Source organism: Aquarana catesbeiana, linkage group LG07, assembly GCF_042186555.1.
Source record: "Aquarana catesbeiana isolate 2022-GZ linkage group LG07, ASM4218655v1, whole genome shotgun sequence".
Classification (NCBI taxonomy): Eukaryota; Metazoa; Chordata; class Amphibia; order Anura; family Ranidae; genus Aquarana; species Aquarana catesbeiana.
Genome location: NC_133330.1, coordinates 229,081,061 through 229,093,257, shown reverse-complemented (window position 1 = coordinate 229,093,257; position 12,197 = coordinate 229,081,061). Strand labels below are relative to the sequence as shown.

General features: G+C 42.0%; 1 non-coding gene across 1 annotated transcript; it reads left to right on the top strand.

Annotated features, from left to right (window-relative positions):
* The first annotated feature begins 11,190 nt into the window (after positions 1 to 11,190).
* On the top strand, positions 11,191 to 11,331 carry LOC141104009 (U4 spliceosomal RNA). The gene has a single exon (XR_012235405.1). It is a non-coding gene; the product is annotated as a U4 spliceosomal RNA (small nuclear RNA).
* The last annotated feature ends 866 nt before the right edge of the window (positions 11,332 to 12,197 follow it).

Here is a 12,197-nt window from a genome sequence, read left to right as displayed (position 1 = left end):
TTTAATATTTTATGGAACTATAAGAACTTGATGTTATGGCAAAATACAGTATATAGGTTTAAACTGGAATTTATTTTATTCAACTTAAAGCCCCAGGAATCGGCCATAATCTACCCTTGCAGTGGACCCCTGCCATAGGGTTAACTGATGATTAGGGATGGGCCGAACACCTGCCGGTTTGGCTCCCATCGAACAGGCAAAAAATTTGGCAGAACACTCGAACACCGTTAAAGTCTATGGGACACGAACATGAATAATCAAAAGTGCTCATTTTAAAGGCTTATATGCAAGTTATTGTCATAAAAAGTGTTTGGGGACCTGGGTCCTGCCCCAAGGGACATGTATCAATGCAAAAAAAAAGTTTCAAAAAGTTCCAGACTTCAGGCTGTAATTGACGCAAAGGATTTGCAACCAAGTATTAAAAAGTGAAAGTTTTATGGATGATTGTTAATCTGTCCCATTACTTATGGTCCCTTAAAAAGTGGGAGGAGAATATACAAACTGTTGTAATTCTTACATCGTTCACCTGATTTGGATGTAAATACCCTCAAATTAAAGCTGAAAGTCTCTTTCATTTCAAATCCATTGTGGTGGTATATAGAGCCAAAAAGATTAGAATTGTGTTGATGTCCCAATATTTATGGACCTGACTATATGTTGCAGTCGTTCAGGTGCTTATCTAATAGTTTCTTGAAACTATCGATGCCCCCTGCTGAGACCACCACCTGTGGAAGGGAATTCCACATCCTTGCCGCTCTCACAGTAAAGAAAACTCTACATAGTTTAAGGTTAAACCACTGCTTAGGGGACAGGGCCCACACTGAGCCAGAGATTCTGTCAGCTCTGCAGGGGCAGGTTCAGAGGGGGTTGACGCCATGCCAGCTTCAGCCAGGAATGGTGGTTTGCGACAATGGCACCAACCTCCTCTCCACCCTCAGACAGGGACACTTGACCCATGTTCTCTGTTTGGCTCATGTCCTTAATTTGGTGGTCCAGCGGTTCTTGTGCAGGTACCCAGGCTTACAGGATCTCCTGAGGCAGGCCAGGAAAGTCTGCAGGCATTTCCGCCCGTCATAAAATGCCAGTGCTCGGCTGGCTGACCTTCAAAAGGAATACAAACCTGACCAAGAACCGCCTCATCTGTGACATGCCCACCAGGTAGCACTTAACGTTGGCAATGCTGCAGCGGCTGCACATGCAGCAGAGGGCCATCAATGAGTACCTGTGCGAGTATGGCACCAGGACAGGGTCAGGGGAGCTTGGCTTTTTTTCGCCACGCCAGTGGCTAATGATCAAGGATGCATGCACTGTCCTATCACCATTTGAGGAGGCCACGAGGATGGTGAGCAGTGACAGTGCATGCATCAGTGATACTGTCCCTTTTTGTCTTCCTGTTGGAGCACACGCTGCGTTATGGATAATGTGATCCTTAGTGACCCGGAGGACTCAGAATCAAATGCCTCTGCAAACTTTCACAGGCTTTGCAGAATCAGGGAGGCCATGCATTGTAAGGACTCTAGGATTCATGGTTTTAAAGAGAAGGTATCATGGCTGGCAACCCTTCTTGATCCACGTTACAAGAGTAAGGTTGCAGAACTCATCCTGCCTTAGCAGAGGGAGCAGAGGATGAAACATCTTCAGGAGGCCTTCAAGAAAGGTTTGTGCAATGCATTTCCAGACCCTGTGATGTTACAATTTCCTGGTGCTGGACAACGTGTTGCTAAGGCTTCTGTCAGGTCACCTGAGGCTAGGTGACAGATGCACACCGTTGGGGTCAGGAGTGGACCCTATGGCTGACTGCTGTGGATGGGAGTCTAGGTGGTTAAGGAAGGCAGGTCCGCTGGAACACCAACATGGATCCCACAGGGGCTAGAGCATAAGATTCCCCAGGGCGCGGAGTCTAAGAGCCAGAAGGTGTTCACCAGAGCCTCTAGTGGTGAGGATTGACTGGTCTGTAACTGGCTCCAGGTCGCGACCCCCAGGGTCTCCCAGCTCACGCCCACAGTAGGCTACAGGAGGACAGGGATAGTAAGGGAATAAGCCAAAGGTCGGGGTGACTAGCAGACAAGGATAAACATAGAACACGCCAAAGGTCAGGGTCACAAGCAGGCAGGGATAGTCGAGAACAAGCCAAGATCGGTAACTGGAAGCAGATGTGGAAGACACAGCAAGATGCACACGGGAGCTAAACACACAAAGGTTGATCAGCAAGGCAGGCTTGCACTGCACACAATAATATAGAGTTCCCTGATAGGGGCTGGGGTGGAGCCATGCTTTGAGGAGAGATTATTTAAGTAGCCAGGTGAGAGTGGCTGGCCTCTAAAGATGAACACATGAAGGAGAGGTAAGCTGACAGACAAAGATTACTACATAAGCATGACAGCTTCGTTCAGTCAGAGGAAGAGCAGTGGAGAAGGTGGCCGCTGACCGATGCCTTTAGACAATTTTTCAGTCCTCAGCACCAAGGTCTGATCGGTTCAAACAACCATCGCCAGCGTCTGCATTACATGGTGCAGGAATATCTAGGGGCAAGTGCAGACTTGGAGACCTTTCCAATAGAGCATCCACTGGGTTACTGGGTCTTGAGGATGGACCACTGGCCAAAACTTGCTCAATATGCAATTGATCTACTGGCCTGTCCTGCATCCAGTGTTCTTTCTGAATGCACATTCAGTGCTGCTGGAGGGTTTGTAACAGATCATAGAGTACGCCTGTCCACAGACTCCCTTGATAGGCTCACATTCATAAAAATGAATCAGTCTTGGATCAGCAGCAGCTATCAAGCACCTGATGCAACTGATTGATTTTTCTATGGATGTGGGATCCCTAAAGACTGCCTATGCTGAGTGACTATCCTATTCCTCCTCAATCTTGATGATGCTAGCTTCCAACAACATTTTTGGTTTAGGGCACCGACACCACTGCCTAAGGTCCAATTTTTCTGTCCCTGTTTAACAGGGGCATGTAATTACAATTTCTGATCTAATATTTCACAGCAGGGCCCGTTCCTGCACCCAACAAGAGTATCTGTGAGGGGTTACAGTGTTGTGGCACCACCACCACCAAAGGCCCAATTTTTCTGCCCCTGTCCCAGCAGCAGAAAAAAAGGACAAGCGTGCCCCACGGCCACCTGCAGAAGATGCACCATGTCCATGACCAGCACTGTGGACTGTAGACACAGAGCCTGATTGCCCTCATTTAGTGGCCTGTGAGCATCTGCTTCTCCTTGGTGGCCTTCCAGACATGATGGGGATTTTGTTTTGCAACACCACACTACACTGTATTGTGTATTGTATACACCACCAGAAAAGTATGGGTGCACGGTACTGTGTACACCAACAGAAGTGTAATAACAACTATGGGTGTACTGTATTGTGTACAACACCAGAAAAGTAGTGGCAACTGCACTATGGGTGCACGGTATTGTGTACACCACCAGAAGTTTAATAGCAACTATGGGTGCACTGTATGTATTGTGTACTATGTACACCACCAGAAAAGTAGTAGCAAGTGCAATAGGGGTGCATGGTACTGTGTACACTGAGAGAAGTGTAATAACAACTATGAAAAATAAAAAAGAAAGAAGGACGGCGCCCTCTAAGTGCAGCATGTATGTTAAAAATATTTATTACAATAGATAAAAACACTCACATTTGAGTTGCTAAAAACCAGCATGTAAAGTAGTTTCATCCGCGTGCTCTCGGGGGATGTGGGTGTCACGGGCCAGTGGGGGAGTTCCTGGGATGTGAGTCCTGTTACCTGGGTCCTGGTAGCTGTTCCGGTGGTGCCGAGGGTCCTCAGAGCCTCCAGGCGGCCAGGATGTCGGTCATGGATCCTCCGTGGAGCGCCGTGCTGACCTGCGTCTTCACTTCCGGGAACGGGGTGAGGCGGGCGGTGCTTCGCATTCGGAGCATGCATGCTCCTTCATCAGGCTGAGCTGGTGGCCATATTCAGTGTGGGAATTTATACCATAGGCAATGGGAGGGTGGAGAGGTAATTGAGAGGAGGGCGGGACTATGTATAATGATTGGGTGCGTAGGTAACCATGGAGATGGGGTGTACACAATGTGGAAGGGGAGTGAAGGGAGACGGGGAGTGGGCGGGGCGGGGAGTGAGGAGGGGGGGAAAAAAGGAGATATGCAAATGAGTATGTTGTGGTAAGAACATATATGTGTGTATATGGATCGTGGGGTAAGGAGAAGGCGGTCTATATGAAGAGGAATGTTGTATTATTGATCATAGTGGACAGGAACAAAAAAAAAAAAAATATATATATATATATATATATATATATATATATATATATATATATATATATATATATACACATATACATACATATATACACACGTAAACATATATGGGAAGGGAATACAAAAATGCAGAAAATGGTATATAATTAAATAGGTATATAAGTATAGGAAGAGATTGGTGGTATATATGAGAAGAAATGATGCAATGATGGAAAAGGAATAAAACATGTACAATGTATATACGTGTGTAAACACAAAGAACCATATATAAAGGATCCTTTTGCACACACATACACATATATACACATTTAAATGACGCGTAAGATTGGGACAAAAGGAGGGGGGAAGTGTGTTTCCAGATGGGTATTTGGTTATGAGAGGAATGTAATGGGAAATACTGGGAAATAAATAAAAGTAAAAATAATAAAAATATATAGAAATATAAATAAAAATAAAGATATATATATATATATATATATAATATATATATATATATATATATATATATATATATATATATATATATATATATATATATATATATATATATATATATAAAAATAAAAATAACAAAAATAAAAATACAATTACAAATAAATAAAAATAAAAATAAATATAAAAATAAAAATGTTAAATAAAAATAAATATAAATATAAAAATAAAAATAGGAATAAAGATAAAAATAAAAATGGTATGTGTTATACACTAGGGCTATGTGGATGGGGGTAATGGGTGGGAGACAGGTATACACTCACACTAGTGTACGGGTATACCTATACACGTGTTCCACGTAGACTGTAAGTTAATGTGGTAGTGACTAGATGATGGGTAAAACAATAAATGAGACAATAGGTAGGACAATGGATGAAACAATACGTGGTGAATTGAGATGAGATGACGTGATGAGGCAGGGATATGGTTGGGGTCACAGCAAAATGTTAATTTCAATGCCTTCATTGAGGCCTCCTGACGATAAAGTGTCCAGTGTGTATATCCAGTAGTTTTCTCTTTCACACAACCTTTTGTAGCGTTCAGCGGTAGGGAGGGTGGGTGGAATAGACTCAATAACCCACACGCGTAGCCCTGAAGATGTTTGTCCATGATGTTCTTTAAAATGTCTCGGTACACTATGCTTGTCAATGCCCTTCTCTACAAGGTTACGATGCTCACCAAACCTTTTGCGGAGCGGGCGTATAGTGCGGCCTACGTATAGTAGGCTGCAGGGGCATGTGAGGCAATAGACCACATAATCTGAACCACAATTGAAGAAGTCGGGGATGACATATAGTTTACCCTTATGATGGAAGTCTTTTTGCCTATGTGTAACATGGGTGCATGTGAGGCAGAGGGGCTTCCTACATTGATACATGCCTTTGATGTTAAAGAAGGTTAACGGGGTACTGGCAGTGGGGCGTGCTGTTTTCACTTTGCTTGGTGCTATTTGGGCCTTTATATTCTTAGCCCGTCTGTAGATGACCAGTGGTTTATCACTTATGGTGGGTTTTAGATGCGGATCCTCATGCAAAATGGACCAGTGTTTGGTGAAGATCTTTTCCATTTGCCTAAATCTGTTGTGGTATTGTGTCACAAATCTGACGGGTTGGGTAGTGTCGTCTGTACTGGTTTGTCTCTTGTCCTTCGCATTTTCACTGAGATAGTATTGGAAGGCATCTTCTATGATGTGGTCTGGGTAACCCTTGTCTTTGAATTTGGCTTTGAGTAGTAGGCCGTGTGTTTCATAGTCCTGTAGGTGCGTGCAATTATGTTTTAGGCAGCAGAACTGGCTTTTTGGGATGTTTTTAACCCATCCTGGGTGATGGCAACTGTTAAAGTGTAGGTAAGAATTCCCTGAGGTGGATTTTGTATAATTCTGGGCGCAGAGGGTGTTTTCATAGTGGAAGAGTTCCAGATCCAAAAAGGCCAGTTTGTTATTGTCTGTGACTGATGTAAATGATAGACCAATGGAGTTGCTGTTGCAGTGTTGGACGAAGGGTAGGATGGAGGTTTCTGGACCGTCCCAGATAATGACCACGTCATCTATGTAGCGCCTGTAATAGACTATGTGGGGCGCATATGGGTTATTGTTGTGTATATATTGTAGCTCCCAGTAACCCATGGTAAGGTTCGCGTAGCTGGGGGCAAAATTGGCCCCCATGGCAGTTCCTTGTGTTTGAATGTAGAAGTCTCCATGGGATTCAAAATAATTGTGGGTTAGGCAGAATTCTAATATTTCCAGTAAGAATTGGTTCTGATGTGGGTTGAGTGATGGATCATTGTTGAGGTAGTGTCGTACAGCTTGTAAACCAATGTTATGGGGAATGGACGTGTATAGTGAGACCACATCTAGCGAGAACCAGCGGTATGTGGGTTCCCAGGAGTAATATCGTAGCACGTTCAGAAGGTGGATGCTGTCTTTAATGTAGGGAGGTAGGTTCTGTACTATACCTTGTAGAAAATGATCAATGTAGATAGAGAAGTAGCTGGTTATGCTTTCCATGGCCGCCACTATTGGTCTACCAGGAGGGTGTGTGGGGTCTTTGTGCACCTTCGGAAGGTTGTAAAAGTAGGGCCTTTTGTAAAAGTCGTGTTTAAGAAATGAGGCTTCGGATGCAGTAATTATACCATCTGCTTGTGCTCGATCTATTAGGTTGTGAGCTTCAATAGAGCATTTGGGTAAGGGATCTCCAGAAAGTTTTTTGTATGTGGATGTGTCAGATAGGAGTCTGGTTGTTTCCAGCATGTAGTCTGCACGGTTCTGGACTACGATACCACCTCCTTTATCTGCGGGCTTAATAACCAGTTGTTGGTGAGTGATTTAAGAGCCGTGCGTTTTGCTGGGGTTAAGTTAGATGGTGGATTGGAACGTGAGTTGGACATTTGACACATTCATAGTATATCAGCATATATAACCTGATCGAAGGTCTGGACGTAAGGTCCTTTGGCAAATGTGGGATAAAAGATAGATTTCGGTTTGAAATTAGTGTGTAAGATGGGTGGAGAGGTAGGTGGATGTTGAGTTAGAGATTCGATCTGGTCGTCAATGTGGAGATCTTCTAACTGGTCTAGGGCTATGAGTTTTGTGGGTCCTAGCGTGGAGAAGTCTTCTGTAGTAGTACTGCATTCAGCGTGGTCATTAGTAGTATATGGAGTAGTGTTTGGGGTAATGTTTGGGGTACCATTACCTTTCTTAGTGTCTTGAATGTTGAAATATCGTTTGATGGTAATATTTCTAATGAACCTATTGAGATCCAAGAAGAGAGTGAAAGGGTTGGGATATGCTGTGGGGGCGAAGGTGAGCCCGCGTGCTAGTAGAGATTTTTCAGGCATGGATAAGGTGTGATCAGAGAGGTTGAAGATTTTTACAGTCTGCGCAATTTCTCCCTCCTTTTTGTGTCTGTGTCTCCCCCCTCTCCTGCCTCATCGGTGAGCTTTCTTTTTGGGCAGGGTTGGGGGGTGATCACTAAAAAATAGGGGGTAGGGGTGGGAGATATATGTTTATTGGTCGGACTGTAAATGAGGGGTGATGAGATGGCGTGGATACTGGGATGGTCCGTGGTGGGCCCAGATGCATGAGTGATCTTGGGCTGTGCGGTGCGTAGATTTTATTCTTATTTTTATTTTTGTTATTTTTATTTTTATATACATATATATATTTATATTTATCATTATTTTTATTTATATTTCTATATATTTTTATTATTTTTACTTTTATTTATTTCCCAGTATTTCCCATAACATTCCTCTCATAACCAAGTACCCATCTGGAAACACACTCCCCCCTCCTTTTGTCCCAATCTTACACGTCATTTAAATGTGTATATATGTGTATGTGTGTGTGAAAGGATCCTTTATATATAGTTCTTTGTGTTTACACACTTATATACATTGTACATGTTTTATTCCTTTTCCATCATTACGTCATTTCTTCTCATATATACCATCAATCTCTTCCTATAATTATATACCTATTTAATTATATACCATTTTCTGCATTTTTGTATTCCCTTCCCATATATGTTTACGTGTGTATATATGTATGTATATGTGTAGATATATATGTGTGTATATATATATACCCCACGATCCATATACACACATATATGTTCTTACCACAACATACTCATTTGCATATCTCCTTTCCCCCCCCTCCTCACTCCCCGCCCCGCCCACTCCCTGTCTCCCTTCACTCCCCTTCCACATTGTGTACACCCCATCTCCATGGTTACCTACGCGCCCAGTCATTATACATAGTCCCGCCCTCCTCTCAATTACCTCTCCACCCCTCCCATTGCCTATGGTATAAATTCCCACACTGAATATGGCCACCAGCAGAGCCTGATGAAGGAGCACGCATGCTCCGAACGCGAAGCACCGCCCGCCTCACCCCGCTCCCGGAAGTGAAGACACAGGTCAGCACGGCGCTCCACGGAGGATCCATGACTGACATCCTGGCCGCCCGGAGGCTCTGAGGACCCTCGGCACCACTGGAACAGCCACCAGGTCCCAGGTCACAGGACTCACATCCCAGGAACCCCCCCACTGACCCGTGACACCCACATCCCCCGAGAGCACGCGGATGAAACTACTTTACATGCTGGTTTTTAGCAACTCAAATGTGAGTGTTTTTATCTATTGTAATAAATATTTTTAACATACATGCTGCACTTAGAGGGCGCCGTCCTTCTTTCTTTTTTATTGTTCCAGAGCTTCTTCTAGCTTTTATAGACTGGCTGCCTTCCATTTATTCAGCATCATTTTATCCTTACATGGACTAATACCTGAACTTGTTGTGAAACATTAACTACCACCACCAAGTTCCCCCTCTCAGGAACCCCCAAACCACCCCCTTCCCCCCACCATTTTTAGTTATATGTACGCGGCTACCTCCATTGTGCGCCATATTAACCCCTTGATCATTTAATAACAACTATGGGTGTACTGTATTGTGTACACCACCAAAAAAGTAGTAGAAACTGCACTATGGGTGCACAGTATTGTCTACACAACCACGGCCTGCAGTGAGATATAGCTAAACTGTAGGCAGTGGATATATATACGAGACTATCTGTGTATATATATATATATATATATATATATATATATATATATATATATATATATATAAAATACACTGCAGCAAACTGAATCACCTGTCTGCCAGAAGTATATTAGAAAGAATACACCAGGAACAGCCTGCAGTGAGATATAGCTAAACTGTATGCAGTGGAGATAGTCAGTCTCTCTCTCTCTCTCTCTCTCTCTCTCTCTCTCTCTCTATATATATATATATCTATATATATATATATATATATATAGATATATATATATCTCCACTGCATACAGTTTAGCTATATCTCACTGCAGGCTGTTCCTGGTGTATTCTTTCTAATATACTTCTGGCAGGCAGGTGATTCAGTTTGCTGCAGTGTATTTAATATATATATATATATATATATATATATATATATATATATATATATATATATATATATATATATATATATCTACAGATAGTCTCTCTCTCTATATATATATATATATATATATATATATATTAAATACACTGCAGCTAACTGAATCACCTGTCTGCCAGAAGTATATTAGAAAGAGTACACCAGGAACGGCCTACAGTGAGATATAGCTAAACTGTATGCAGTGGATATATATACGAGACTATCTGTGTGTATATATATATATATATATATATATATATATATATATATATATTATATATATATATATATATATATATATATATATATGTATATCACCTGCCTGCCTGAAGTATATTAGAAACAATACACCAGGAACGGACTGCAGTCAGATCTAGCTAAACTGGATACAGTGGATACATATATATACGAGACTGACTGTGTATATATATATATATATATATATATATATATATATATATATATATATATATATATATATATATATATATATATATATATATATTAAATACACTACAGCTAACTGAATAACCTGCCTGCCTGCCCAATCTAAATGACACTCTCTCTCCGTCCACGATGGTAACGACACACTACACGAGGCCAACGTGCAGGTGGCCTTATATAGTGTGGGGCGTGGACTTAGTCCCCCTGAGCCATGATTGGCCCAAAGGCACCCTGCCTTTGGCCAATTATGGCTCTCTTAGCTGAGGGCTTTGTGATTGGCCAAAGCATGCAGGTCATGGTGCATGCTCTGGCCAATCATTATACAGCAATGCACTGCGCTCCCGCAGTGCATTATGGGCCGTTACGCGCCGCTTGAATTTGGTGCAAACGGCCCATAATGTTCGGTTTTTGACGAACGGGCGAACAGCCAATGTTTGAGTCGAACTGATGTTCGACCCGAACAGAAAGCTCATCCCTATTAACCAACTTTACTGTTGTTCTAAGCTATTTCCTGTTGGTAAATTGTTAATACACTTTTTCTCTTCTTTTTTTGTTTTGTCAGGGTCAAAAACTCCTTAACCACTTGCCGACAGCTTTTAGCACATATACGTTGGCAGAATGGCACGGCTGGGCAAAGTAACATACCTGTACGTTACTTTTAATTTCCTGCTGTGCATGTGCACGCCTGCTGGGATACCCGCAATCGTGTCACGGAGCTTAAGAACGGGGAGATGCCGATGTAAACAGCATCTCCCATTCTGCCTAGTGACAGGACACTGATCGTCTGCTCCCTGTCATCGGGAGCAGCGATCAGTGTCGTGTCACTGCTAGCCCATTCCCCAGACAGTTAGAATCACTGCCCAGGACACACTTAACCCCTCCCGCCCCCTAGCGGTTAACCCCTTCACTGCCAGTGACATTTTTTCAGTAATCAATGCAATTTTATAGCTTTAATAGCTGTATTAATGCCAATGGTTCCAAAATGTGTCAAAATTGTCCGATGTGTCCGCAATAATGTTGCAGTCACGATAAAATTTGTTAGCTTTGCGCAGTGGCAGTATCATAGCCAATGAGGTTTACCTGAGGCGTGATTATTGCTAATTGAAAACTTTTCCCAATACCCCGCCATGATGACTTGAAATACAGTCAGCACTGGCAATTTTTGAGAGTCTCTGAGGAGACTGAAAAAACAAAAAAAAATTGCTGATCGCCGCCATTACTAGTAAAAAAAAATATTAATAAAAATGACATAAAACTATCCCCTTTTTTTTAGACGCTATAACTTTTGCGCAAACCAATCAATAAATGCTTATTGGAATTTTTTCTTTACCAAAAATATGTTGAAGAATACGTATCGGCCTAAACTGAGGAAAAAAAAAGTTTTTTTATATTTTTTGGGGGATATTTAATATAGCAAAAAGTAAAAAAAATGCGTTTTTTTCAAAATTGTAGATCTTTTCTTGTTTATAGCGCAAAAAATAAAAACCGCAAAGGTGATCAAATACCACCAAAAGAAAGCTCTATTTGTGGGAAAAAATGACGCCAATTTTGTTTGGGAGCCACATCGCACGACTGCGCAATTGTCAGTTAAAGCGACCCAGTGCCGAATCGCAAAAAGTGCTCTGGTCAGGAAGGGGGTAAATTCTTCCGCTGCTGAAGTGGTTAAAGTGGCAGTATAACCCACATGTTTAACCACCTCAATACTGGGCATTTTCGCCCCCTTCCTGCCCAAGCCATTTTTCAGCTTTCAGCGCTGTTGCATTTTGAATGACAATTGCGCGGTCATACAACACTGTACCCAAATGAAATTGTTATCATTTTTTCCTCACAAATAGAGCTTTCTTTTAGTGGTATTTGATAACCTCTGCGGTTTTTATTTTTTGCGCTATAAACAAAAGAAAAGTGACAAGTTTTAAAAAAAACACAATAATTTTTACCTTTTGCGATAATAAATATCCAATTTTTTTTTCTTTAAAACAAATTTTTTTCTCAGTTTAGGCCGATATGTATTCTTGTACATATTTTTGGTAAAAAAAAAATCGCAATA